Raw genomic sequence first — 25,550 nt, forward strand, 5'->3', positions numbered from 1 at the left:
TTCATATTCTCAAAAAAAAACCTTCAATTGTGTTCTGGAACTTCCCAAGAACAACAGTACTTTCAAGTATGATATTACAAATATTTTCATTAATGTAAACATAGTTAGTTCTCAGCTTTACTTGCTTGTTTACATCATTGTTCAAATATCTTAATAGATGACAGGATGAAATTAATGTTTGACACATTGCAAAGTAAATGTAGGTGAATCTTCCTTCCTAGAAAATTCAGTGAAACAAAACGTAGTCATAGAAGTAAAAATCAGCATGAAACCACCATAAAGAGTTATACCAACTAAAAGCATTTTACAGAACAGAGATTTTAAACACAAAAAAGGTAGGGCTTGTCTACCAAAAACTTTAAAACAGTAATTTGCATTTCATTTTTTCTTACACAGTGATATTCTAAAAATACATACTTGTTTAAAAAAATAAGTCAGATATTTCATGTATCTTTAAAGTCACATTGTGGCCTGCTTGAAAAGAAAACCCTCATTAACTTGTGGAATAAACAAGAAGCAGAACTATTATAGCCGGGGATCCAACACCACCATGGGTTGCTGGCTCCCCCAAAACAAGTAGTACTGAAGAAGACTAATTTCCAGTAGACATATACATATTCTTTTCTTGATTCATTTACTATGTTAATTATACTTAAATGGGAGCCAATGTTTTCCCCGTGGCCAATACATCTCTTTTTTTCCTCACCAATACTACCTAGAGTCCCTACTGCAGTCCCCCCAGGCTTCCACCTCAAATGCTAATCCATATGGCAGTGGTTTTAGTTTCCACTTACCCTTCTCTCCCTGAATTTTCAGAATTCACAGTGAATCTCCCAATGATCTCCTGCTACATGCCCTACCTGTCTGCTCCACCTGCCAGCCATATAAGAGGTGCACAAATAGCCTTGTAACCAAAGTGATAAAGGCACTGATCAGCCCATTTAGTGACAGCAATGAGTGTGAAAGTCAAACTACAAGAAGATTAAATAGAAACACAGCCAGGAGAACCGCAACAAATCTACAGCAACATATGACTAGAATAAATCTTATGTCCAAAAAGGCCATAGAGCAGCAAGTATGTAATTTGCACCATGACAGCACAGACACTACTCAGTCTCTCCTTTTGTTGTTAAGGTCTGCTGGAGACTCATTTATCTAACCTTAACAATGCTGAGTTAAATATTCTGTAACATAAAAATTGTGATGCCACCACCAATACAGAATTCCATCTCTTGGTTACTACACAAGACATGGCACATGTTCACTATTAGCAAAATTAGCCAACCCTTCCATCAGCTTCACGGGACTTGCTGCAACTACCCAGAACTCTTTAAGTGTAAGCCTGCATCTCAGTACTTTTTGCATGCAAATATAATAGCATGCAACACACATGCTTTTGTCAACTAAAAATTTCCAGTTTCCTCAAGGACTTAAGCACTTCATATAGTCTTATGCAGCTCTTAACGTCCTTGACAGAACATTCCTGGGTTGCCCAGTCTGTAAGATTTATTAATTAAACACTCTCAACCCAAACAACTAGTTCAAGAATTAGATCTCTAGCTTCTGTAAATAAACTGAAGTTCTTGGTAACATTTTAGGGTTTTTTGATCCTGAGTAAAGAATTCTTGCAGACTTTGGAATAAACATCTATTTTACCAGGCACTTAAGTCTCCCCTCCAAGCAGTTAAAAATGAAAGGAATGTTGTTTATCATCCCAAAATAGCTCTCAGTTAAACACTAATCATTACCATTGGTGAAAAAGACAATTTCAGTCATATGACATTTAAGGTCTGCCCTTAAGATACTGTGTATTACAGGTCCTCCTTGCCACTGTGTTTTGTGGTTTGACAAGCATTTTAACATTCCTCTTCCCATGATTTCTCAATTTCTCAGTTTCACAAAAATATCTTGCATCTCCTTGGAAACCTGAACACAGCACAACAAAGACTGCTGGCTCTAATGCTTAGAAGCAGGTTAGAAAAAGAACTGCATTCCCTTGCTGGTTAGGATAGGGTTCAGCACTTCATTTCTCTTTACTAATGTATCGAGCAAGAATGTGTCTCTCCCCCCCATTAGTTTTCTTACTTGTCTTCACAGCCATTCACTCAAATCCTATTGACTCCTTCACTACTAACTTGCACTCAGCCTGAGGTTTAATGAGTTTTCTAAGCATCTATGTAGAAAAATGTAAGCAATTTAAGGCGGCTCACAATACCCAAGCAATACTCCACTAAGTAAGCTTCCCCTGCAAAACTGGCAAGAAAGAAGAGAACTACGAACCCATTTGCAGAGCTATTTAAAACTATAATCCTAATCCACATCAATTGCTCTTGATCAGCACGGGATACCAAAAACCAGCAAACTAATTTCTTTTGGGTTCTGTGCCCATCTGCCACAGCCATAGCCCCTAGTTTGGGAATTGCTGTTTAGATATTAATGGTGCTTCTACTGCCAGCAAACGTTTGCCCCCTAGTTCATCGATCCTGTAATACCACTCCTGTTGGAGTAAGAAAAAAATTTTAAATGATGCTTCTCATTTTGGATGTAGGACTGCAAGAGGAAGCACAAGCACAGCCCTATCCCCAAAAAGGAACTCCACCCCTGCCTTGTAGCCCTGTGTCATGTTCTGCTCAAAGCAGCCCTTTGCTGCAGCGGGTTTAGCCAGCGTTGCCCTTGCAAAGCTACCTTCACCATTACAACAAAGCACACACTCCTCAATGAAAAGCTAAAATTCTGAAGGAATTTCCTATGAACTATACATCTTCAGTGGCCTAAGAAAAATTCTCTCACAGGAATCAATACTGTTTTCTCACATGAAGCACAGTGGGAAATTTGAATCATCCAGTTACTTCAGTGCAGTTGAAAGTCTTGCAGAGACAGGAACCAGGAATAACAAGCAGCATTCAAGTATCAATATGAAGGGGAAAATCAGGAAGAGTAAGATCCGCCCCCACACCCCAAAGGATAGAAAATGGCGCACATAAATGGCAGAGCAAGAATTTCCTTCCCAAGATTAAGAGAAGTTGTTCAACAAAACTGAAAGCTGACAAGTTCACAATCAACAAAAAGGGATACTTCTTCATGTCTCTAAGGAATGCACTGCTGAGGGATACAGGACTGTAAAGCCAAAAGCTTAGCAGCATTAAAGTGGAGAGCAAAAGATAAAATTACATCGTAATAGAAAATATTTAAAAACAAAGAGCTGGAAAAGACAAAAATATCCGAGTTTTATGACACAAGCTGAACTAACAGAATCCCAGAGATACACACCCTGGAGTGTATTATTGTCATAACTGCCTACTGCAGATTTTTTTGCATCATCATCCCAAGCATCTGTTACTACTCCTAATTAAAGAACAGATGGTCTGACCCAACATGGCAATTCCTATGACCCTATATTTATCAGCAGGTGGGGAAATTAAGTTTCAAGGTCTCAAGCAAGCAAAGCAAGATTAACCAAACCAGATAGCTAAATAGGTCTCAAAACCATCTGGTATATGACACTTACTGAAAATAATATTCTTGAAAGATAACGTACGATGTATTTTTCATGGTCTCTGTACAGAGAAAACAGCCTTCCACAAACCCCACCAGATGCAAATACGACTTTAACTCCAGAAACACAGAGATTATCAAGCTAATAAATGAATCTTTTTTTCATGTAACACTAGTGAAGCATAGCTATTCCAGCTGTACAGTTCAATTTGTGGAAGTGGAGGAAGTCAGCATGTTCTGAAAAAAGCTAGAGGCCATTTTCAGTAGTAATAAGAAAAAAAGAAAATAACACAGGCAAAGAAAATTAAAGCATACAGGCAAAAGTATACTTTCTTAAGTGCAGGTTCAAAAACATGCAGGTGCACTGTGGAAAGCTACATTCCCAAATCTGACAACAGATGAGGAAGACAGCTTGAAATAATTAATCCACACAAGAACAGAATCTGAGTGAGACAGTTATTAATCGATAAGGCAATAGCAGCATACAAAAGAAAGTATGCTTCTTTTAAGTGAGTAACGTCCCTCCTTCAAGAAATCTTTCAAGCTTTACTGGTAAAAAGGGCACTTCTGGTAGTATGCACCTGTATGGCTTTTTTTTTTTTTTTAATACTCTGCTAGAAAAAAGTTTAAATGGAAGTGGATGTAAAGTCTTATGTTCATGAGTCACAGGAGCTTCTGATAAGACTATGTTCTGAGAACGTGTATATCAACCTCATGAAGTTGGATGGAAGCACTATTATTGTAACAAAATGAAAAATCGCCCTTTCCACTTAGTCACAGGGAACAAGTTAATACACATGTTCTTAAATTAAGGATCACTTGAGGATACCAAAGCAACAAGCTGGTTACCAGGGCATTCTCTATGAAAACACCAGGAAGATGCTCTTCAGCCTAACTCAGAAGCAGCCTTCATCTAGTACCAGCAACAGCAGTCAAAACAAGAGAGCCTCCTTGCAGTACGGGCCAGTAAAGTACCTCTTCAATGGCTAATACAATTTTATAATACTATTACCAAGAAGAGTGAAGTACTTTGAACATTATATACTAATCTCATTAAATTCTCTAAATAAATTCTGTAATTTAATTATCTAATTCTCTAAATAAATTAGATGGATGAGCTGATTTCTTGAACATAGGGAATTTAATGAAAAATCTCCAGGTAATTCATCAAAAGCAAAGCTTATGTCTCCAAGCCATTTGTATGTTGCAGATCTCCAAGACACAGAAAGGAAAGCTACTCTCATACCCATCACTCCTTACCCTACTGGAAACGTGGACATCATTAACCTGATGTTAATGTTCATAGAAATTTCAGCACTTGGGAGTGGGAGGTGGGGGCAAGCCTTTCCACAGTGTTTAATTCAATTTATCTGCCTTACGTAATTTTCACCACAATCCTGGAACCGATTTATAGACATACAGCCATAAACCTATATATGAATAAAGCCTTAAAATACACTAAAAATTTTTTTCACTGCCATTTTTCTTTTCAGACCATTGTAGGAGTCATTTATTTTGTCAAACATTCTCCTGATATTTAAAACCTACTTCTAACATAACTAGGAAGTTGTATAGTGCTCAACTTTTGTATGACTGTCACTTTAAAAGTGTGCTGTCACTCATGGGAAACCATTAGATGTGACTGGTTCCAGTCAAACTCCCCATCATTTAGTCACCTGACACACCTCCTAGAGTTACAAATTCTGCATTGGAGATGGTAACTCACCAGCATGCCAGTCAAACAAGCACATTTTACACAATCATTTACCACTGAAGAGCAACTTTTCTACCATATACAGAGGTTAAAAAAACCCAAACCTAACAAAAATTAATTCCACTGTATGTAAGCATCCCCTTCACGCACGTGTAGTGGGGGGCACACACAGGAGCAGGAACAGAAATAATAGTTTGGCTTGAATCCATTATTTAATTTCATTAACCAAAAAATATTCAAAAATATTCTTAAACATGGAAAAACTGACGTAGAAAAAACAGATCGAATGGTTGTCCAAAAGTACCTTAGGGGAAAGCGAGCTCAATACATACAAATGACAACAATTGAATATACGAAATCATGCTGTACTGACTTAGTTAAACCAATGTCATCCCTGTGCATGAATGCTCTTAACAAGGTTAAGCCCATTTTTCAGTTTATCTTTTTATTTACCAGGAATATTTTTACTTCAGGACTGATTTAATCTTTCCTAATTTGTAGGAAAAAAGGCACTAGATATTTCTATCTCTTTTCTGCACTGGATTTATGGTTTGATATTCCACAGCATGGACACACAGTTAACTGTGCACCTATACAAGCTGAAGAAAATACAACCAACTGGTTGCCTACAGATTCTGTATCAATCTAGATATACATGCATTAAGTACTGGATTATGGGATGATATTAGAAAACCAGGCCTGATAATGCCACATTTCTGAAATTATGGAAAGAATTCCTTATTTTCCCATTTCTTGCAGGCGAGTTTAAAAATAGAAAGTAAAAAACCTCAATGCATCCATAACAGAACATGTTACTGAAACTCAAAAAGGGAACTATTGTGAAAAAGCAAGAGCTGTGATTGCAGTCTGGTGCAGAGAGCTATAAGAAAATAGAGACACCTGCAATCATCACAGACTCTCCTTAAACCAAAGTACCTTTTGGATAGCAGATTACATTCTAAACCCACAATAAGGTTTTCAAACTGACACCGTACATCCCAATAACGTGCTCCACTGTCCAAGTTCTGAGGACATTATGCCACCTGCAACATCTTCACCCCCCCTGCCCTCTCCCCTTGAGGGTATCGATGTAGAAAGAAACAAAACGATAGACAACTCATCAAAAGAGCTAAAAAATAAGAGTTAAGAACTTTAAAACATCATATTTTCCTAAGTTATTTAGGACACAGGAAAGCCCTTTAGATCTAATCAAGAAAAATAAACATCTGCAAAAGGGGAAAAAAAAAAGTCTGCAGCATACTCTTTAAGGCAATGCTTAAGAGTATTCAAATAAAATTAAAATATGAATCTATAAGACAATAAAACTAATAAAATGCAATACCAGCCTCATTTATAAATCTTCTGTTTAATTTACAAGTCACAAGGCCCATCCCTTCTGTTCTTTAAGTGTTCTGAAGTCCCCCTCTTGCACACACCAAACATACTCTCTCAGTTAAAATGCACTGTTATGCTGATGCAGAAATTGTGCTATAAAACTTGCATTTGAAAGATCTTTTTGTTTCTCAAATTTGTATTAGCCACAAATGGTAAACTCTATATACTTTTTACAGCACAGTAAAACATAAGTATTGTGACCCGATGCCCACATGAATTAAGTCCACATTTCTAATTTAGCCTACATCTTATTGCATTTGCTACTTGTTAAGGAGGGAACAATTTATGGGTACATTTTTACCCATAAAAATTTAAAAGGAAGTTCTCCAATTAAAAATATTTGTCCTGTGGATACAGTAACTTTTTTATGTGCACACATGGATAGGGCTATGGTGATACTTTGACAGGCGTCTGAAAGACAGTGACAGTCGGCAGACCTTCATGAAGACAAGAAGAAAAAACTTTACAGTGATTTAAAAAAAGAAAATATCCATACAACAGGAGTATTTGGTTATACCCAGTTACACTTGGAATCACACTATAAACTTAGTTGTCATAATACAATACTGAAGCTGCTTTCATTTTCCATAACAATTTAAAATGCTGCTGCTAATCATCAAGGAGGCACTCAAGGTGCAAATGCTCTTACTGAAACCTGCATTCAGAGTTTGCTATAAATCTGTCATACTCAACTTCTGTAAATATTAAACACAGCTGTAAGCACTGAAAATTTTATGACAGGTAAAGCAGATCCACTCCATAGTTTCTGGAAAGTTTCAAGACTTAATAGGAGGCTGATTGGGAAGAAAATCTTATCAAGATAAATTTCATAATAGCAATTTTTAGTGGCCGTTGTTTCAGATGGGTGTTTGTATATTAGTTGTTACAGAAAAGCTTTCGAATTCCTGCATCTATGAATACATCCCCATTGGAATATGTTTGCATATTCTTAAACACACAGCAATTTTAAGTATATTTAGTGTCTCTAACAGTAACTGAAAAACAGAATTACTAATATCCATGATTCATACCAACATTTTTACAAAAACACTCTCCTGTATCTTTATACACAAGGCAGTTTCTGTTAAGATGTACACAAGCTCCACAAAAGGAAAAGTCTTCTCAGGACTCTTAACTCATAACACACTCTTCACACAGCCACTCAGTTTCTGAAAAAACATTGTACTGGCAGAAACTTCTTCCTCAAGAAAATTCTGAGAGAAAATAGGAAGTGAGAACCAGCTCATGAAAAACTACCTGCCCTCTTTCAAGACAATTTTTCCATGAAGCCCCAACACAATACCCTTAGCCTCATTAATCAGACACACACACCTAAGAGCACAGCTCTGAAAAGCATCACGGAGATGCAAGCAGATGGGACAGGAGGGGAACATGCACAACCCTCCACCCCACCTGCGACTAGAACATCATGAGCACACACAACACTAGGTCTACACAATACAAGGCAAAAATAAACAAGGAGAATAATAGCTTAAGTCAAATGGGAGTAGCCCCACTGAGGAGAGGTCAGAGATCAGTTGTCATCCTGCCCCATCTGGGGACCACCCAGACAACTATCAGATGCTTCCAAGTTGACCTTCAGGTTTTCTATTTTCTTTCTTTCTAATTATTTTGCTCAGCATTTTGTAAGAAACATGGAATTATTCCTATCTGTGATGGTGTGCTTTCCCCTTCCCCCCTTCCCTGCTACCAACCTTTACTTCCCTAACTCTGCTCTAGTGATAACCACCAGCGGCGGTTGTAATGGATGTGTCTGGTGATGATGGCGGCATCCACATAAAGTAGAGTCTGGGGAGACAGATAACACCACAATAGCCAAGGGCTAATTTGAGCAACGTGCCCACCTAACCACCGTGCTGGTCAAGGTCTTACCCACTCCAAGTTTGAAAGAAGATAACCTCTGTAGTCGGTATGCAAATATGACTACAAGTCAATTACCTTACTCCATAAATATAGAGGACAGCCCAGGGCGCACTGAGCTCTCCTGCATGGCAGTGGGCTGCATGCCAGGATCTCCCTCTGAGTAGGGATACCTCTCAAGGTTACTCCTTAAGGTTGAGATTCCAAGCTACAACAGAGTCTTGGTAGCACACTAAACTTCGATATATTAGCTAAGGGATAAAAAGGATGGATTGTGCACATACAATCCTTTAGATACAAACCGCTGACCTGGTCTGGACTAAGTCTGATTCAGCTACACCTAAAGTCCCCTCTGAAAAGGAGTTCAGAACACAAGGGGGGGCCTTTCTGAACCTCATGACTCAACAGGAGGGTTTCACTGACAGTTTTGTCTGGCCCTGTCCTCCGTGCAGTAAATAAATCAAATGTACCCTGCCATCAAATCCTGTTAAGCCACTGTCACATTTACCATCAGACTTCATTAAGTCACTGTTTTATATCAATAAACATATTGCTGTTTCTCTCACAAGTACATCATTCCATTCACAGACTATCCTATTGCTCAATTGCATGGTTATCAGAAATACTTTGGTCTACAGATGATGGACAAGCTCCAAATTCTGCTGCTGGTTCACATGCCAGACCCTGAGAGAAAACACTGGTAAAGCATATGAAAAGAATAGATTTTCTTTAATGATTTCTTTTCAAGTAAATTTTGGGACGTAATCCAACAAGTTTACAAACTGTTGGCTGCCCTCATTCTTCCTGAAGTTGCTCCAGCTAAGCCCATTGGTAACCCATCAAAAAATTTGCTTATTTCTTTATGCCTCCAGTTAAACTGAAATGAAACAACACAGACTATTAGCCATTCACCTATTCCTCCACACTTCACACTGTTTGTGGCCATTTCCCAATCACTGGCATATTCCTTTAATGTCTTCATAAGTCTGAAGTTTTAAAAATAAATCTAGTGCATTTTTTTAAAAAGCTAAAAGTAACATTGGATGATTAGATGAAATTGCAGGTAAGACAGCTATAGTTGTGAAACTAAAATAGTTCTGGTACCAGTACAGAGTGTTTACATAAAGCAGGTGGAAGAAGGAAGCTCTGCAGTTTATTGGATGCACTGAAGTCAAACCTTCTATCAAATCCTCTCCTAGTTAAAGTTCCTTCATATAAATGATGCCCTATAACATCTGAAAACCAGATCACTTGAAATACTATGAAATCCTTTTATATCAAATATGAGCAATAAAGCCATAACTAAGGCTTCAACTTTTTTTGTCGCTAATGACATGCTGTGGGGTTTTTTTAGATGGGACAAAAGGTCAAAGGTTTTGTGTTGGAGACTTCAATAATCTCACTATTATTTGCTGGTTTTACCATTGAGAGGTTTATGCAGTAAGCCATCAATATTTGTCATTCATTCTGAATACTGAAAAGCCTGATAAGAATTTTAAAATTTGAATTGTGTAGAAAGCAGAGGTCACAACTGACATTTTTGTGGTACCACCACTATGAATACCAAATTCATACACCTGCCTTCACAACCACAGGACCAGCTCCCTCTCAAAGGATAGCTTGTACAGCTAGTCCTTCCCCCCCCCCCCCCAACTTTGAGTAGTCAGAGTGATTCTGATTTTTAGAGAGGCAAGTCCTTATGGATGCTGCACAAAGTGTTCAGTTTAATTAGTTTTGTTATTTATATTACAGTAGATGAAAATCCTTCTTATTAACAGATGAATACAAGGGCCTGCTTTTAGTACAAGACAAACATTCCTCTGTTCTTTTTCTACATGAAACTTAGTATAATGAACAGCCACTATTCATTTACTTAAAGAAATGGCTCATTCACCCAATTCTTTCCAAACATTAGCACATGTACAAAACCACAGTTGGGTAGAAGTTGTTAGTAAAAGGTAGGAACAGAGTACACAACTGCAGGTGTTTCAATCCAAGTACGAAGCAGCGCATCACCAATCCATTACCACTGTATTTCCCAAGACTCACATTCAGATCTGTCTTCCCTCTCACACTGTAGCTGATGGGAAGGCAGGGCTGCTTCTGGCTTGGCTCAAACCTTTGCAATAATCACCCAACTCAATACCCCCACCCCACCCCCAGTTTAACAAGCCAAACAACCTTCTGTGCCCTTTTTCTCTCTCCCACCCCAATCCCTGTAACTCTAGCTGAAGCAGCTCTGGTTCTGTCTAACCCAACTCCTCACTGCCAAACTCTGGCCCTACTTGTCTCCTCTTCCTCTCAGCTCAGCATAATTTTTCCTTGCTTCCAGAAAGGAGAAGACAAAGGGCTGAAGAGCAGAGAAGGGAAAACCCTCCTCCAGTGCATGCTGCATGTCCTCAGTAGGCTCATCTTACAAAGAAATTGCTGTTTTATCAGATAAACACTGTAATATTTCCAAGAGACCACAATGGGGTCCTAACAGGAAGACTGTTCCATGAGCATATAGCAACTGGGGAAACAGGAGATGCCTGCATCACAACACAAGCACACAAAGGGAAATAATTATGGCACTACACGTACTCTTAATTTTTAATAGCCATGATTCAAGAGAATTCAATGTTTCATCTGAATAGTCTCCTAAAATGTGCTGCAGCACAGGATTTCTGAGAATTATTTTAAAGTGGGAAAATACACAGCTGTATTCTCCCGGCGTTTCATATTTTTCTGCAGTGAAAAACAATGCTGATTGGATGTGTCTTAGTTTCAAGCTGTCTAAAAGCAACCCCATTGATCTACGCAATCAGTTGTTAGGGACAAAAAACCATATTGACATGTACGAGGCCCACAGGGACTGAGCTGGGGCCCATGCTGAGCCCAGGGCAGCAATCTGACATTGCAGCTTCAGCCCAGTTGACGGCCTGCCACTGCCAGGAACAAGGAGACCGAATCCTCCCATTTCCTCCATTCCTGGCCTACAGTCATCTCCTCGTGTTACACAGTCGGCTTCCAAACCAGTAGAAAACTAACCCAGTAACAAACACTAAATCAGTCTTCCCTATACTGAGATCATGCAGCAGATCAACTTAGGTTAAGTGTGAGAACCAGGGAGAGGGTCAGGAGAGGGAGCAGGAGCAGAAACAAGACCTCAGTCTTCCAGGGTACTGCTTACCTGTAATGCAGAACCACCAGCTGTAATTTAAGTTTATGGACATTTTCAATAAACTTCACTACATCCTAAAGATATTAGGAATGTGTGTACATCTTCAAGTTAGAGGAAAAAAGCAAAATACAACACCTGTATATAGAAAACTCATGGCTCAACTAAATTGAAATTAGCCTGCGTTACAGCACTCAAAGGAACGTCTCCTTGTGAGGGCAAAATAAGTCTACGGGTCAACTTATCACACAAATTCATATTGCATAGCTACTTGTAAAGCTGTTTATTTCCCTGAAAATGTGTGTTTCTAAATAGGGAGAAGAAAAAACTCTCACAATTCCTCTTACTCAAGCTGAAGCAAGTTTGTTACACACATGCAGTCCTTTATCCACACTGTACCACGTACTGCAAACACCATCTCAGTAGCTGCTGAGTACTGCTGACCTTATGCTACAGGTTTCAGAACAAAGTTAAAGACAAAACACAATGTCTAAGTAACTGATTAACATACACAATGCATCCAGAGTGTAAAAATCAGTATTTCTAGAAAACAGAAGCTTTGAAGACTGGCCTTCACAGTATTCTAATCTAAAGTAGTAAACAGTTCTTTGGCAATCCCAGTAAACCCCTGCTTCCACAATTCAATGTTAATAATGGATTTAAGTGCACATGAAGATCTCACCGGGCACCTGTCTCCATCTTCATACATCTAGATATTCGCACAGATCTAGTTAGCCATAATCCTGTAATGATCTAACTAGTTCTGAGACTGTTGGCAAACCAAGTTAAGCAGGCAGCTCAAGTCCCTCCCTTTTCCTTCTGCTCAAAATCTGTCACCAGAAAAATAAATCAGTCCTTTAACTCTTCTTGAATATGATTCTTACAATCCATACTGGAGCTTTTGGCTTTCATTTCAGTACTTATTCCCAAAACACAGCTGTAAAGTATAAAAATCAATTAATAATGTTTTGACAGAAGACAGCTCACCCAGACACTACACAGGACAGATTTACTATTCTCATAATTACATAAAACCTTCAGAAATCTCCAGAGACTTGTTTTTCACAGATGTTGACAGAGAAAAGTACTGCCTTTATTATCACTGTCTAAGCTTATAATGGAAGTATACTATGCATTGCAAATGACCAAAGCCAAAAAAGGAACTTCCTCTGAGCATCAATCATTATTCTCAATTATGAATCAGGAAGACCATATTATGTATTTAAACCATCCAGTTTTTAAATTGTTCAGACTTCTCTGCACACCCACATTCCTATGAATGCATTCAACTAATTCATATTATTAATTTTATGTTCACAGGAAAGATCTCCACTTACAGAAAGATGGTTCCTCTTGGAAATTTCACAGGCATTTGAAGAAGGGCACAGAAAAATCTCTCTTCAAAGATGCAGCAGCTGGCAAAAATAGAGACAAAACAAAACAAAATATACAGATAAAATATTCCTATTCAGAGTTGACTAATTTCAGTTCTAGATAGGCAGTGAGCTGGAGAACAGTATTGCTGGAAAAAAAACCACCTTCCACTGAGAGCATCTGCCACAAAAGTCTCAGCAGTATCAAACAGCAGTACTTTCATAGAATGGTCCAAAGCCATCCAGGGCTTCTTAAAACCAAACAATTATCTGCATTTTCCCTATCCTCAGAAACTCCTTTTATTACTCATTCCTGCACACTGCACATAAATCAAAGTCCTCCCACCTTTCCTTGTCCCGTTCCCTCCTCTTTCTTCTTTCCCTTTTTTTCTTTTAAACAGTCTCTAGCTCTTGCAGTCTTTCCTTCCCACCGAGCGCCCAGCCCTCTGTCTCCCAGCACAGCGTCTTCTCCTGCTTTTCTGTTCTTCAGCTCTCTGGTATTTGAGTCACAATTGTTTCCTTCCTCCGCTCTGCACTGGATGCCAACACAGACAGCACTAACAGTACTGAACAGATTGTCCCTGCATTCTCATTTTGGAGACCCAAAATCTATCACAGAGGCAGATATTTCAGAGAAGACACACTCAGGCACTGCAGCCACACACCAGGATAAACTCAGATGCCCCACCAGACCCTGCAAAGTCCAGCCAGTGTAACAGTGAGTGAAGCAACATGAGGGTCCTTCAGCAAACTTAGCTGCCAGAACTGTAAACCTGAGTGTGTGAAATCTGTCCAAGCCAAAAGTCTTTGACAAAAAAGGCTTAAACTGGGGACAGCTCTTTCACAGTACAAGAGCCCCTCTCAAAGTTCCAAGTGATGGGACTGCTAGAGCTACTCATTGAAATAACTGCGTATTAAGCTAAACAAAATACTGGATTTTTTTCCTGCACCACAAGTCCCAGAGCTCTGATTGATGTGTCAAGATCATGCTAACGTTTCCAGAATGGCATTTAAGGCAAACCATCACCAATGCAGACTTGCCTTGCAATGCCAGACTGCAAACCTCAGCAGATTAAGGACTGACTGATGAGCAACTCTGCCTTCTGTTCAGCAGGGCAGAAGACGGCATGCAGCTGTAGGCAGCCAACTCAAGATATGCCACCCTCATTCATTAGGCAGAGTCACTCAGAAAAGGATCATTTTTAAGCAGTAAAAAAAGAATCTCGAGCAAACCCCAACACCAGTTTCAAGAACTAAACTGTACAGCTTCATACTGTGCTGGACAGTTTTATCCAAATGCATCAAAACCTGTGCTGCAAAATAATCCACCATTAAAGTATTTGATTAATTGAACTAAACAAGACATCTAAGAGATGTCCCCTGTGCTTAACAAGGCAATAGAAGTGCATTTGCTGTACACTGGAGTTCAGACTTCACATACCCATCCTCTCTCACTATTCCTGGGTGAAAGACTCAAATAATCATCAAATCAGCAGATAGGAGAAGCCAGGTCCACCCTTTCCAAAGGGGACACCAGCTTAAAAGCATTCAGTGAATTAATGCATATGCCAGACTCGATGTTTTAAATATTTTTTTCCATTTGCAGCTCCTATTGTGTAAACTGCCTACTTTATCCTCCAATGGTTTTGCCAGCTGAGGTTTTTGGTTTTCAAATCTGCTTGGGACTTTCAAGAAAACAGAATAACTATAACTGAGTTATATATACACTAAGTATATATAACTGAGTAGCAGGATTATTTCAACAGCTGTTCACAAGTGAGATTAATTCCACTGACAATGGGGAAAAGAACAGAAATAGAAAATAAAAATTAACCTTCACTCAAAAGCGTAACATTTTCCTAAGGTCAGAAAAGTACTTCTGTTGGTTTAGGTCTTGCCATTTTTATTATTAGCCAATATCCTTAAATTTTCTTTCCTGTTAAAAAAGGAAAACTAATGTAAAATTACTGTGCAACTACATTTTCAGTCCTCCAGCCATTTGGAATTATTTTCTACTTGTTTAGCACTTAAAATGCCTTCCCAGACATAACAGGTTAAACAGAAGCCCATGCGTCAAGTAGAAGTTATCAAAAAACCTACATGGAAAAAACACTAAACCAGATTGAATTTGCATCTGTTTGTCTTCTGTGGATCTTTAAAGTCTAGATTTTAGCAGTATAGTCTATTTCATAGAATTAAATAAATAAAGAGATACAGTATCTTCTTGGAGTAGGGATTTTTAGTGTGCTGTTGAGTGGCATAATTGGCAGCACCAGCAAAGGATGTTCAATATGGGTTCAGTAATTCACAGAAGGAATTTGTCAACAGCAACCATTTAGGAAAAGGGCCATTAGAGATTTCTGGATAGTCTCCAGTCACCATGACTTCAGCTTTCAGCACATGTAGTTGTGTTACAGCTATTTGAACAATCTTCTTGAACCACAGTCCTGAGATCTATCAGCCAGGAAGTCCCAAGATCTATTTCACAGCATTCATTTATAAGATATCTAGCAATACTGTAAGTTGCTGAAGTTACAGCAAATCTGCTCAAATGACAGATATACTACAGGAAAAACAGTCACATAGGCTATTCATTTGTCTGGCTTTTTATAGCTTTGCAAGCCATGAACCTCATTCCCTGCACTCTTTTACACTGTTCTGACTCAGGCAAGAAGACCTTCAAGCCAGTCCCAATCTTGCCCAGATCGGAACTTCAGGAAAACATGCAAGTCAGTAGTTCGCAATACTAACACAGAATTAGTTATTCCCTCCGAGTTTACTGACTGAAACACCAGACCAGCAAAGCTCTGCAAGACAGTTTCAGGGATGGTGGGCTACAAATCACAGTCACACATATCAAAAAATAAGAGGCATTACCTTTTTAATTTTGAATACCACCAACACTGCTCTCAAATTCATTAAGAATGAGTTACTTCATGGCAGCTTTTCAATAGCATGCTAGCTGAGACAGCCCACACTGATTCAGGATCTCACCCAGGCCATCAAAGCCTACAGAGACTACTGAACTTGTGGTGGCACATAGCACTGCCAGCCAGTTTTAGAATATGGTCTAGATAATGAGGGACTCCGATACTCTTGGGCTTCACAATGAAACAGCAAGAAAGTTAGCAAAATCAACACTCAAAATACATTCTCCTTAAAAAACAAAACAAAACAAAAAAACCCCACCAAACCACAAACCACTGTTGTTTATTTTTCTAATTCAACACAGTTTAATCCAGCTACTTACAATAATGTATACAGTTGTAGAAATTATTTAGACTAGTTAGTTATATAAACTATTACTGATTTGCTTGGACAGCTAGTAAAACACAAGAGATCCCAGAGCAATATGAAACAGGGTACAAATCCTTTAATAATAGTGAAGAAATGGAAAACAAGAAGCGGTATTAGAAAAATCTGAGTATATTGCTGGGGAAAAAGAAGGGTAAAAATTAGTTTAAATTAGAGGAGAAAGATGAAGTACAGTCAAGAAGCCACATCAAGCCAATATAATATTCTCCCTCCAGTAAACGTCTTAGTGAAGCAGCAGGTGTAGTTTATGTAAATGATGCTTCTGTCACTGTTCAACATGACCTGGAGACCGCAAATGCGAAATAATCAGTGTAGATAAGCATAACTACTGGAAAATTTGCTTTCAAATAATTAAAGCAGTGGCTCACTATAAAAAAAAAAAACGGAAAGCATTTCAGGTTGGTCCAGACAGAACTTGACCTGCAGCAAGTTTTGCTTAGTATTTTCATTACTAATTTGGGTGACCAAATTTGAGGCCCCCTTGAAGAATCTGCAAATGCCACCAAATTGGGGAGCAGAAGTTGTAAGGAATATGGAGGACATGACCCTGATTCCAGGCGAGCTTGGGATATCAGAGATTCTAAAGCTGACTAGATAACAGTCCATGCGGGTAAAAGCAAAACGAAATGCTGGAAGTCTGAAAGGGATAATTAAATGTAACAAAAAGGCCACATACACACACAACACAATTACCCATTGAAGAGTAATAAAGCAGAAAAGAAGTTAGTCCCTAACAGTCATAAATCTGATGTTGTTCCCAAAAGCTAAATATCATCCCGGAACTAAGACTACTAAGCACAAGAAGTTGAAGTAAGTGCTCCAAATCTACTCAACATACTTGTCCTAACTTTGAAATAACACATAGACCATTCTTATGTATTCTAAGGAATAGATCCTAAAATCTGGTTCTAAGGTTATTAAAAAGAGTTTGATAGCAACGGAAAACAAAACCTCATCTTCCTAGTAGTTACATATATTTGGTTTTCCAATAGGTGTTTACAGTAAATGAAAAAAAAAAACAACATACATATAAAAGTGGTCTTTATACATACAGTCATTTATTAAGTGACTTCTTTTAAGTGACAATGCACATGAACAGATTTCTCTTCCCCTCTCCCTCCTCAAACAGAAAAATTCCTTTCAACTTCAGTCCCTTTTCTTGGTGGTCTTGTAAAATTAACATGAAATACTTTAAATAGAATTAATTAGTGCAGCTACCAAAAAAATGTACACGCTCTACACTAATGCTGATATCCACAGTAATTCCATTGCTTTTTTACATTTGGCAATTACTTTTTCTCTCTAATCAGTCACAATTTTAAACCAAGTTTCAAAGTGAGGGTTTTTTTCTTTCCAAAAGTAGTTACATTCTGATTCCAGCTGATAGAATATGCTGTGTTTACACCTTTAATATAAAACAATTTAGACTTTACCTATAGTTGTGTATGTACACATATATTTTAGCACTAAAATACGTGCAATCGGAGCTGATTTTATTTTTCAGCTTTCCTGTGAAACAGCAATATCCCAACTCATACTTCACCAAAACCCAACATGCATTTACATCAGTACAGACTCAGAGTATCTATTGGAGCTGAAGTGTCCACAGCACATACCAAAGCATGACACCATCTTTCATCCTGTCAAAGAATTCAGACCTTCAGCAACTCTAGATTTTATACCACCACCACCTCAATTCCTTCATCAACATTCCTTTCTGCCAGATATTTAATAATAGCAAGTTATTTATATGCAAAAGTTAACTTCTATGAACTGGTAGATCAAAACAAAGTGGCAGACACACACACTTATGATGGTCATAAAACTAGGAACAAACAGCACTCCTGTTATCCTTTAAAAATACATACGTATTATTTACTAGTTCAGAGATCTGAAAGATAGAACAACATAAAACAGTAGTTTGAAACCCCCTGACTCCTTATATAACATGGAAAATATTTGCTTAAGGACAGACAACACTTTGATTACATCCCCAGGACTACTCTAAATCATCAGTTAAACTAGACAACGAAGTCTGGGTCCAACAGACATGCACGAGAAGGAATGCAAAACCCCTCTGCTAGCAGGAAGAGTACCTGCAGCACTGCAAGAAAAAAAGAAAAAAAGAGGTAACTGCTAGTATATGTACTAAAACATGTTATTTCTCAGATGCTATGGACAGATTGCAGTGTTTTCAGATACACTAGCACACATTTTCAGAAACAGAAGTCAAAACCCTCCAGTTATCTATTTGAAATGTACAATAGATTCTTTTGCCTTACATCTGCATTAAAAGAGAAAACATCAGGAATCTAGCAAACAAGTTGGAAAAAAAAAAAACCTCAAAAGAAGATGATTGTCCTGGTTTCAGCTGGGATAGAGTTAAGAAAAGATGTTATCACTGCAAGTTACCATATCAACCTGAACAGGGCAGCAGCATCACACCTCAAGGGAGATAATGTTAGGGAAACAAGGAATAGCAATGCTGTTACTGCCCTACAGAAGGCTGGTTTCAGTCCTAACATAACATTTTCCAGCAGAAAACAATTATCCAAGTATTTGTCCCCCATTATTTTGTTATTGTTCAGCAACTTGTGAGACTGAACAAAGAGTAGCAAGCTTTTAATTACCACAACACCAATCTTACTTACCAACAAGTCTTCACAACTACCAAGTATGACAAAGAAATTTGTGAAGCCTCAATACCTCTATAAAATGCAAAAACCCACTTTGCATGCAGAGACCAACGATTAAAATAGTAGCATTAATATTCTGTAGCAAAACAGCAGTATAATTTCAAGCTCATGGCTCCTAGTCCAACATTTCCATTTTTAGACAACAATTTTTCTACACATCAGGTAAATCTTCAGGAATTCACCCTCTTAACCACAAATCGCAAACACATTAGAGAATGAACAGCTGTCTAAACATCTCCTGAAGTCCAGAAAAGAAATCCTACATCATTGTGAAGGATTTCAGTCTTGAAAAGATTAGCCAGAGGCCTCACAGCATAATCAATAAAACTCCCTAGGACTGGGGATTGCTTTTTGTTTTGGGGATAAGGGTAGCAGTAGTTAAGCTTCTTTTTCAAAGTGTTTTGTCAGAATAAAGATGATTTTACATTAGACCCCATTCCAACAAACAAAAGTTAGTTTATTACTGGATTTAGAAGTCTGTACCTAACCAAATACAAGAAAGCACCACCTAGCTTAAATGAAAAATCACAAAATAATGGCCTATGTATTACATTTTATATTGATCATATTGTTATGATCAAGGTAAACAATGCTGAGGTTTCTTCTGCTCTTGCCCACAACAGATCCACCATGACCCTGTATACTCTTATCAATATAATTCATACTTAAAGCACACACTGCAAAAACCCGCAGACTAATAAAAGGGACTTTAGAAAATACTTACTAAATCCGATTAATAATACAAAATACTTTCCCTGACTAACAAAGGAATTTACAGTGCTATCTTACACTCAAGGTCATCTTGGATTCACGTACACTCACAACACTGGAGGAGATATTATGAGCTTATCAGCTGCTCAAACCAGGAGCAAACTTCTCCACATACCACCTCCTTGTGTAATACTAAGTACCGTATTTTACACAAGATAAAGGTAACATCTCTGTGCCCTCTGTGCTTTAATATACATTTTGGCACTATAAAACTGAAAAGAAACCGTATGTCCTCATGTATGCTCCTCTACCACGAAGTGCAAAAGCATTTTTGACATAGCTGCTTCTGATTTTTGATAATACTTATTAGAAGCATTTCAATATAGTTCTGCAATTCCTTGTCAGAAGTACTTACAGTAAACCCACCATTTTTCAAACAGTAAATCAAAACCAAATTCAAAGACTAAATTGCAGGTCTGGTGCACTCGCACTAAAAATAAACTAATGCAGTAAGCCACAAAGCTGAACTGTAAAAAAGCAAGCAAATACAGATTAAATAAAAAATGAAAACTACATTTTATGCCTCGACAGATCCACTGAAATAAAAAGCATGAAAGAAGGATATTTTAAAATTCATATATGCCATGATTAGGATGACCCTGAGCTGCACTGACAATCCAAACGCCAACCAAGAAGTACTGTTTCAGTGCCTCATCAGTCCATTTAGAACTGGAGCATAATCATTGCATAGGTGTTAACACAATGAAATTGCTGCCTGTTCTATCATCTCAGCTGCAAATACAATTTACCTATAAAACAGTCTCTATAAGGCTCATAGATGGAGCACCAGACCCAAACCTCAGTCTCAAGAGTTGGTTGTGTTTGAAAAAGGAAAGAGAAGGGTGTCAGCTATCTACAGCTTACCAAAGGACAAAGAGGAACACTTCTCCTTTTTTGCCATAATGGAAGAATGGCCAAAAAAAAGAGTCTGTCAGGAAAAAAACAAAGCCACTAACTGTAGTCCTTTGGTTATAAACAACTAAGCAGCTTTTGCAGCACCTTAAAATTTTGTCTAATGGCAATATTTCTTGACACCTTCCATAACAGAATTTCAAAGTAAGCACTAATACATTCTTGCAGTTTCCCATATGCACAGTAAAGCTCTAAGGGTCTCAGAATGTTTCTTACACTGATTTGCTTCAGAATTCATTCAAGGCAAAGACTAAATCTCCACTTTCATTTAATAGGGAAAATTAGAGAACAGCTTAAATCTTGATTATATAAAAGCATTAGAAGAAGGTCAGCCACAATCCTCTTTGCTCTGTAGATGAACAATTCCAGAAGTGTCCTTAGAGCACTGAGACCATTTTGTTCATTGCCTGGGAGCCCCTATAGACTGTAGGTATGTAACTGCATAGCTATTCTAGAAAAATTAAGAGTCATATCAGTTGGTGAATACAGAGTAACAGTAAAAACAGGTAATAAAAATGCAGTAGGCATGCCTTTGGACATGTCAGTAGAAGCATTATTCATCTGCAATAAACATAGGAAAGTTTAAACCCTACTGTGAATACAGGGACCCAAACCCTGGAAAATTTCACATGCAGCAATGGTTCACAACTCTGAAGCACCCACCATTAGGTGACTGTACCAAACAGATAATCAAATATGGTAAGTCGACCCATCACCAATGCTACCTGGCATTTCTCAATTCCTTGTGGAATCCATTATGCTGAAGACTGTGAAGGTATCTGTATCCAATTTATACTCTACCACTCACAAAAAAAAAAAACAAAACACACACAAAAACCACCACAAAACCCACCAAAAAAAAAATACACCACCACCACCAGCCACCCACAGACAGCATAAGGAATTATTCCAAGAACAACACTGGTCTTTTATTATACCACTGTATAGTTTCTACCTTCAGTATCAAATGCAGTTGTGCTCTTTCCAATTAAAAATGCTATTGCAGAAGTAGAAAGGGTAAGAGGAAGGCAAGACCAAAAGGTACTAGATTTCCCGATTCAGAAAGTCCTGCGGTAGAAGTCACCAGACGTTAAGGAAGCCTACAGCTACAAATCTGTTCTATGCTCCTCTATTTACATCTGTTGCTGTGCTCTGTCAGAGGCAGCACCACTAGGCTAGAGGGAATTTAGATTTGACCAAATAAAGTAAGCTAACTGGATGAAAGACAACATTTAAGATACTAACGTATAGGAATATGCATCCAACCTGTCCAAATATTTAACCTGCTCTTTTGAATATCTTTCCAGCGTCTAAAAAGATGGTTGTGAGCCTCAACATTTCTTTCTACATCCAAGCCATTTTGAATAAAAGCAAAGCTAAAAAACCCAGATCAGCCTTTACTAATGAAGAAATGACAACTACTTTGCAGAACAACCCAAGAGTGTGCTTGGCCCACAAGTTAATTCCACAGCAAAAATATTAAATAGCCACTGCTTTTACCTGCTCTTCTCTCACAAGTTTTCAGTCTTAACAAATCTACCTCCATTTTCCTTTTATAGCCAAGGACAGATGCAAGGAGCAAAGACTTGCAAGGAACACGTCTGTCCCCCTTCATTCCCTCTCAGCTGAGCATGTAAATGTTTAAAGAATGCTGTAAAATTCTGATTCTAAATTAATCCCAGCTGGGGAGGCACTCAGGCCCCAATCATTTTGCAGCTCATCCTCTTTCCAAACCACCTCCTCCCAACAGCCACTAATTTTCAAAGAGGCTAAAACAGCAGATACCTCTTCTCAGAGGAAGAAAGGGTGTACTGGTTCTCAACTTCAACCTTTCTCCTCAGCCAGACTCTGCAAAGAGCTCTAGCATGGGTGCTAAAAGGGAGAAAAGAGCAATAAAAAAAGAAGGTTATGCTGAAAAAAATAAAGGCCTAAAACAGTAGAGAAAAAAGAAAAAAGAAAAAAGAAAATAAAACAAGAAAGAACACAAAGAAAAAAGTAATATTAAGCTTAACTTGGAGTTTAAGCAATGATTTTTTGTGCTTCCTCATTTCCTGAAAAATCACTTCTATACTACTATACATACATACACACATTGCACCCTCAGGGTTATGGGCTTTAGAAACACGTTACCAAGAGCACAGCAGCATGAGGAAGCAAGAACAGCAGTGGCTGTTCCCCTAAGATATGACTGTCACACAAAGAAACCAAGGTCTCTTAGGAGCCATGCTACTCCAGAACTGAAAAGGCTGGTAAAAAAAAAAAAAAAAAGACACCAACATGCTACAAAACCTATACAAATGAAGATGAACAGGAAGCACTATTTATTAATTGCATTACTACCAATGCTACAAAGACGACAGACTCCCTTTTCACAAGGAGTCACATGGAAAAGATGAGGGGTAATGGGCAAATTACTCCTGGGGAGATTACAATTGGACACGAGGAAATTTTTCCATGACGACAAAGATCAGTCGTTGGAGTAATTTCCCTGGGGAAGTGGTGGATTCCCCAACACTGGGCGCTTTTAAGATTTAGTTGGACAGGGTGCAGGGCCATCTTACATAGACCATATGTTTGCCAAGAAAGGTTGGGCCAGATGATCCTTGAGGTCCCTTCCAGCCTGATGTTTTATGATTCTATGATAATGTGAAAGTTACAAAGCATCACTCACATTATGATGTGTATATACACGTATGCTGTTATATACATGAAAAGACATGACTAACGCCTCATGCTGATGGGATCTGTATAGCTAGCATCACACTGTCTAGTAGACACTGATCTTTATCTTTCATCAAATAGAGCAGAGTTAAGTTGTGGTTTTGCATTATGCATAAGCAGTGAATACAATTAGACTGAAAAGCAGGCTGATCTTCTCTGATCTCAAGTGGAAAGTGTGAACTCTGATCTTCACAGGTGACAGTTCTGTACATTACTCCAATTTACCAGCTAGCTTCCTTGAATCTGTGTGCGCAATAGGAAACTCACAACACGTAGTTGTGGCTAATCTTATGCAATCCACTAACATTTAAACAAGCAAAAATATCAAATAGAAGAGCAGAGCAATTATGTTACTTTGTTTGGCACAGAGAAACTGCAATTATTTCTTGATTTTACAGTTCAAGAAGGGTGCTGAAAAACTGGAGGAAAAAAAATTAGAATGCCTACAGGAAGAACACAGAGAGCAAGAGAAGGAAGGAATTTGACCTCTCATCATGCAGAGATATACAGAAGAACCACCAGTGAGTGGTAACTACACCTAAACAAGTTCAGGCTAGAAATGAGATTTTTTTTTTTTTTCCCAGATAGATGAAATCTCTAAGAAGTGTTCATTTCCAAATTCCCAGAAGTGTGTTCATTGAAATCAGATGCTCTTCAAATGTGTGCTGTATTTGACCTTGATCTATCTATCTGTTCTGAAGCACGAGTTTAGGAAATTAACCATCAATGCAGTTGTAGTAGCAGTTGCATATGTTCATATAACACTTGCCTCTACAGGTAAAAAAAAAAAAACTGAGAAGTAACACTAATAGTCCAGGGCAGCACAGGAATGAAGTTCACAGCTCCTAACTCCAATTTTGCCTCTCTGTGTTCCCTTCTGTTGGGTTTTGGGGGCATTGTGTCATCTGTTTTCTTTTGTGGAGGTGTGGGTTGTTTTTCTGTGTGTTTGGTTTTTTAATTCTATCCCTGAACTTACTTTTCTTTCCTGCTTCACAGATTCCACTTCTGTTCAATGTCTCAGACTTAACTGACGATTCTTACTACTAACCTGCAACAGTGAAAAATATAACAACTGTAGAAATCTGTTGCTATTGAAGCTTAAACACAGCACATCATACTTCAGCAATATGCAAGCTAAGCCATGCAGAAAATCAAAATACCAGCATTGCTTATTCTTCACAAGCCAGTCCCACAAAATGTTAATATAGCAGGATCAATTACAGAAAACATCTTGTTTGTCAGTGTACATTTGTAATCATACCTAGTACTAGAGTACATAGTTATTCATTCTAAGTTATACTACACTACACATTTTGAAGGTAAAACTAAGAAAAATTCATATACAGAATAACGTATGTATTTAATCTACCAACAGCTCACCACATTTATGCAAGCTACAGAACTCAATAATATGAGTTTTATAAAACCCAGTCAATTTCTAGGGCATAGGACTGCAGTGATTAAGCGCTCAGAATCCTTGACAGCCTCAAATAGGCTATGCTAAAATCCATGCAGTTTAATCCTTGCAATCTTTTTTAACCCAAGCTAGCTAGATTAAAGCTAACTTGGGTGTGCCTAACCATTTTGAAACCAGAAAGTTTGCAGACATAGCACATGTACCCTCATTCTCGGGCTGCCTAGTCAACAGGTGCCTTGTAACAGAAAAAAGCATGGATCATTACAACCCATACCCCTAAATTTTCAGTCATTCTAGACTAAGAAAACAGCAATCAAAGCATAAAACCCTTGTCCAGTTTATGGGTAGCCAAAAATTAATGGGACCTGGGCTCTTATCTTTTCATTCACTTGTATACACTTAAATTTCTGAATATGCAATTCTTCCAGTTTCATACACAATGAAATGAAGGTGAGACTTCTCTTGAACACTCATTTCCTATTATAATGAACATATTTAGCTATTAAGAACATAATCTAATTTTGCTGAATAGTCCAACTGCAATTGTGCAGTTCCAGAGTACATTAAATATGTCCCAACCATCACATGCCAGCTTCTGGTAATTCACCACAGTGTTTTTAAACATAGAAGAAATAGAAAATGCTTAATATATTCTTACCATTTCTTTTTCATTTAAAGATAATAACTGTAGTTATCATTG

General features: G+C 38.1%; 1 protein-coding gene across 10 annotated transcripts in view; it reads right to left on the bottom strand.

The window, feature by feature from the left end:
- SIPA1L1 (signal induced proliferation associated 1 like 1) overlaps positions 1–25,550 on the bottom strand; it is a 220,620-nt gene that overhangs the window by 120,561 nt on the left and 74,509 nt on the right. For 7 of the 10 annotated variants that reach the window (XM_040600026.1, XM_040600029.1, XM_040600031.1 and 4 more), the window contains one exon: positions 12,983–13,060. The exons of 1 other annotated variant lie outside the window; for it this stretch is intronic. The gene's annotated coding sequence lies outside the window, so the exon portion shown is untranslated. Of the gene's footprint in view, positions 1–12,982; positions 13,061–13,364; positions 13,384–22,497; positions 22,585–25,550 lie in introns of those variants that run through there. 2 more of the 10 variants (XM_040600030.1, XM_040600033.1) reach the window with 2 other exon arrangements.

This window comes from Falco naumanni, chromosome 7, assembly GCF_017639655.2.
Source record: "Falco naumanni isolate bFalNau1 chromosome 7, bFalNau1.pat, whole genome shotgun sequence".
Classification (NCBI taxonomy): Eukaryota; Metazoa; Chordata; class Aves; order Falconiformes; family Falconidae; genus Falco; species Falco naumanni.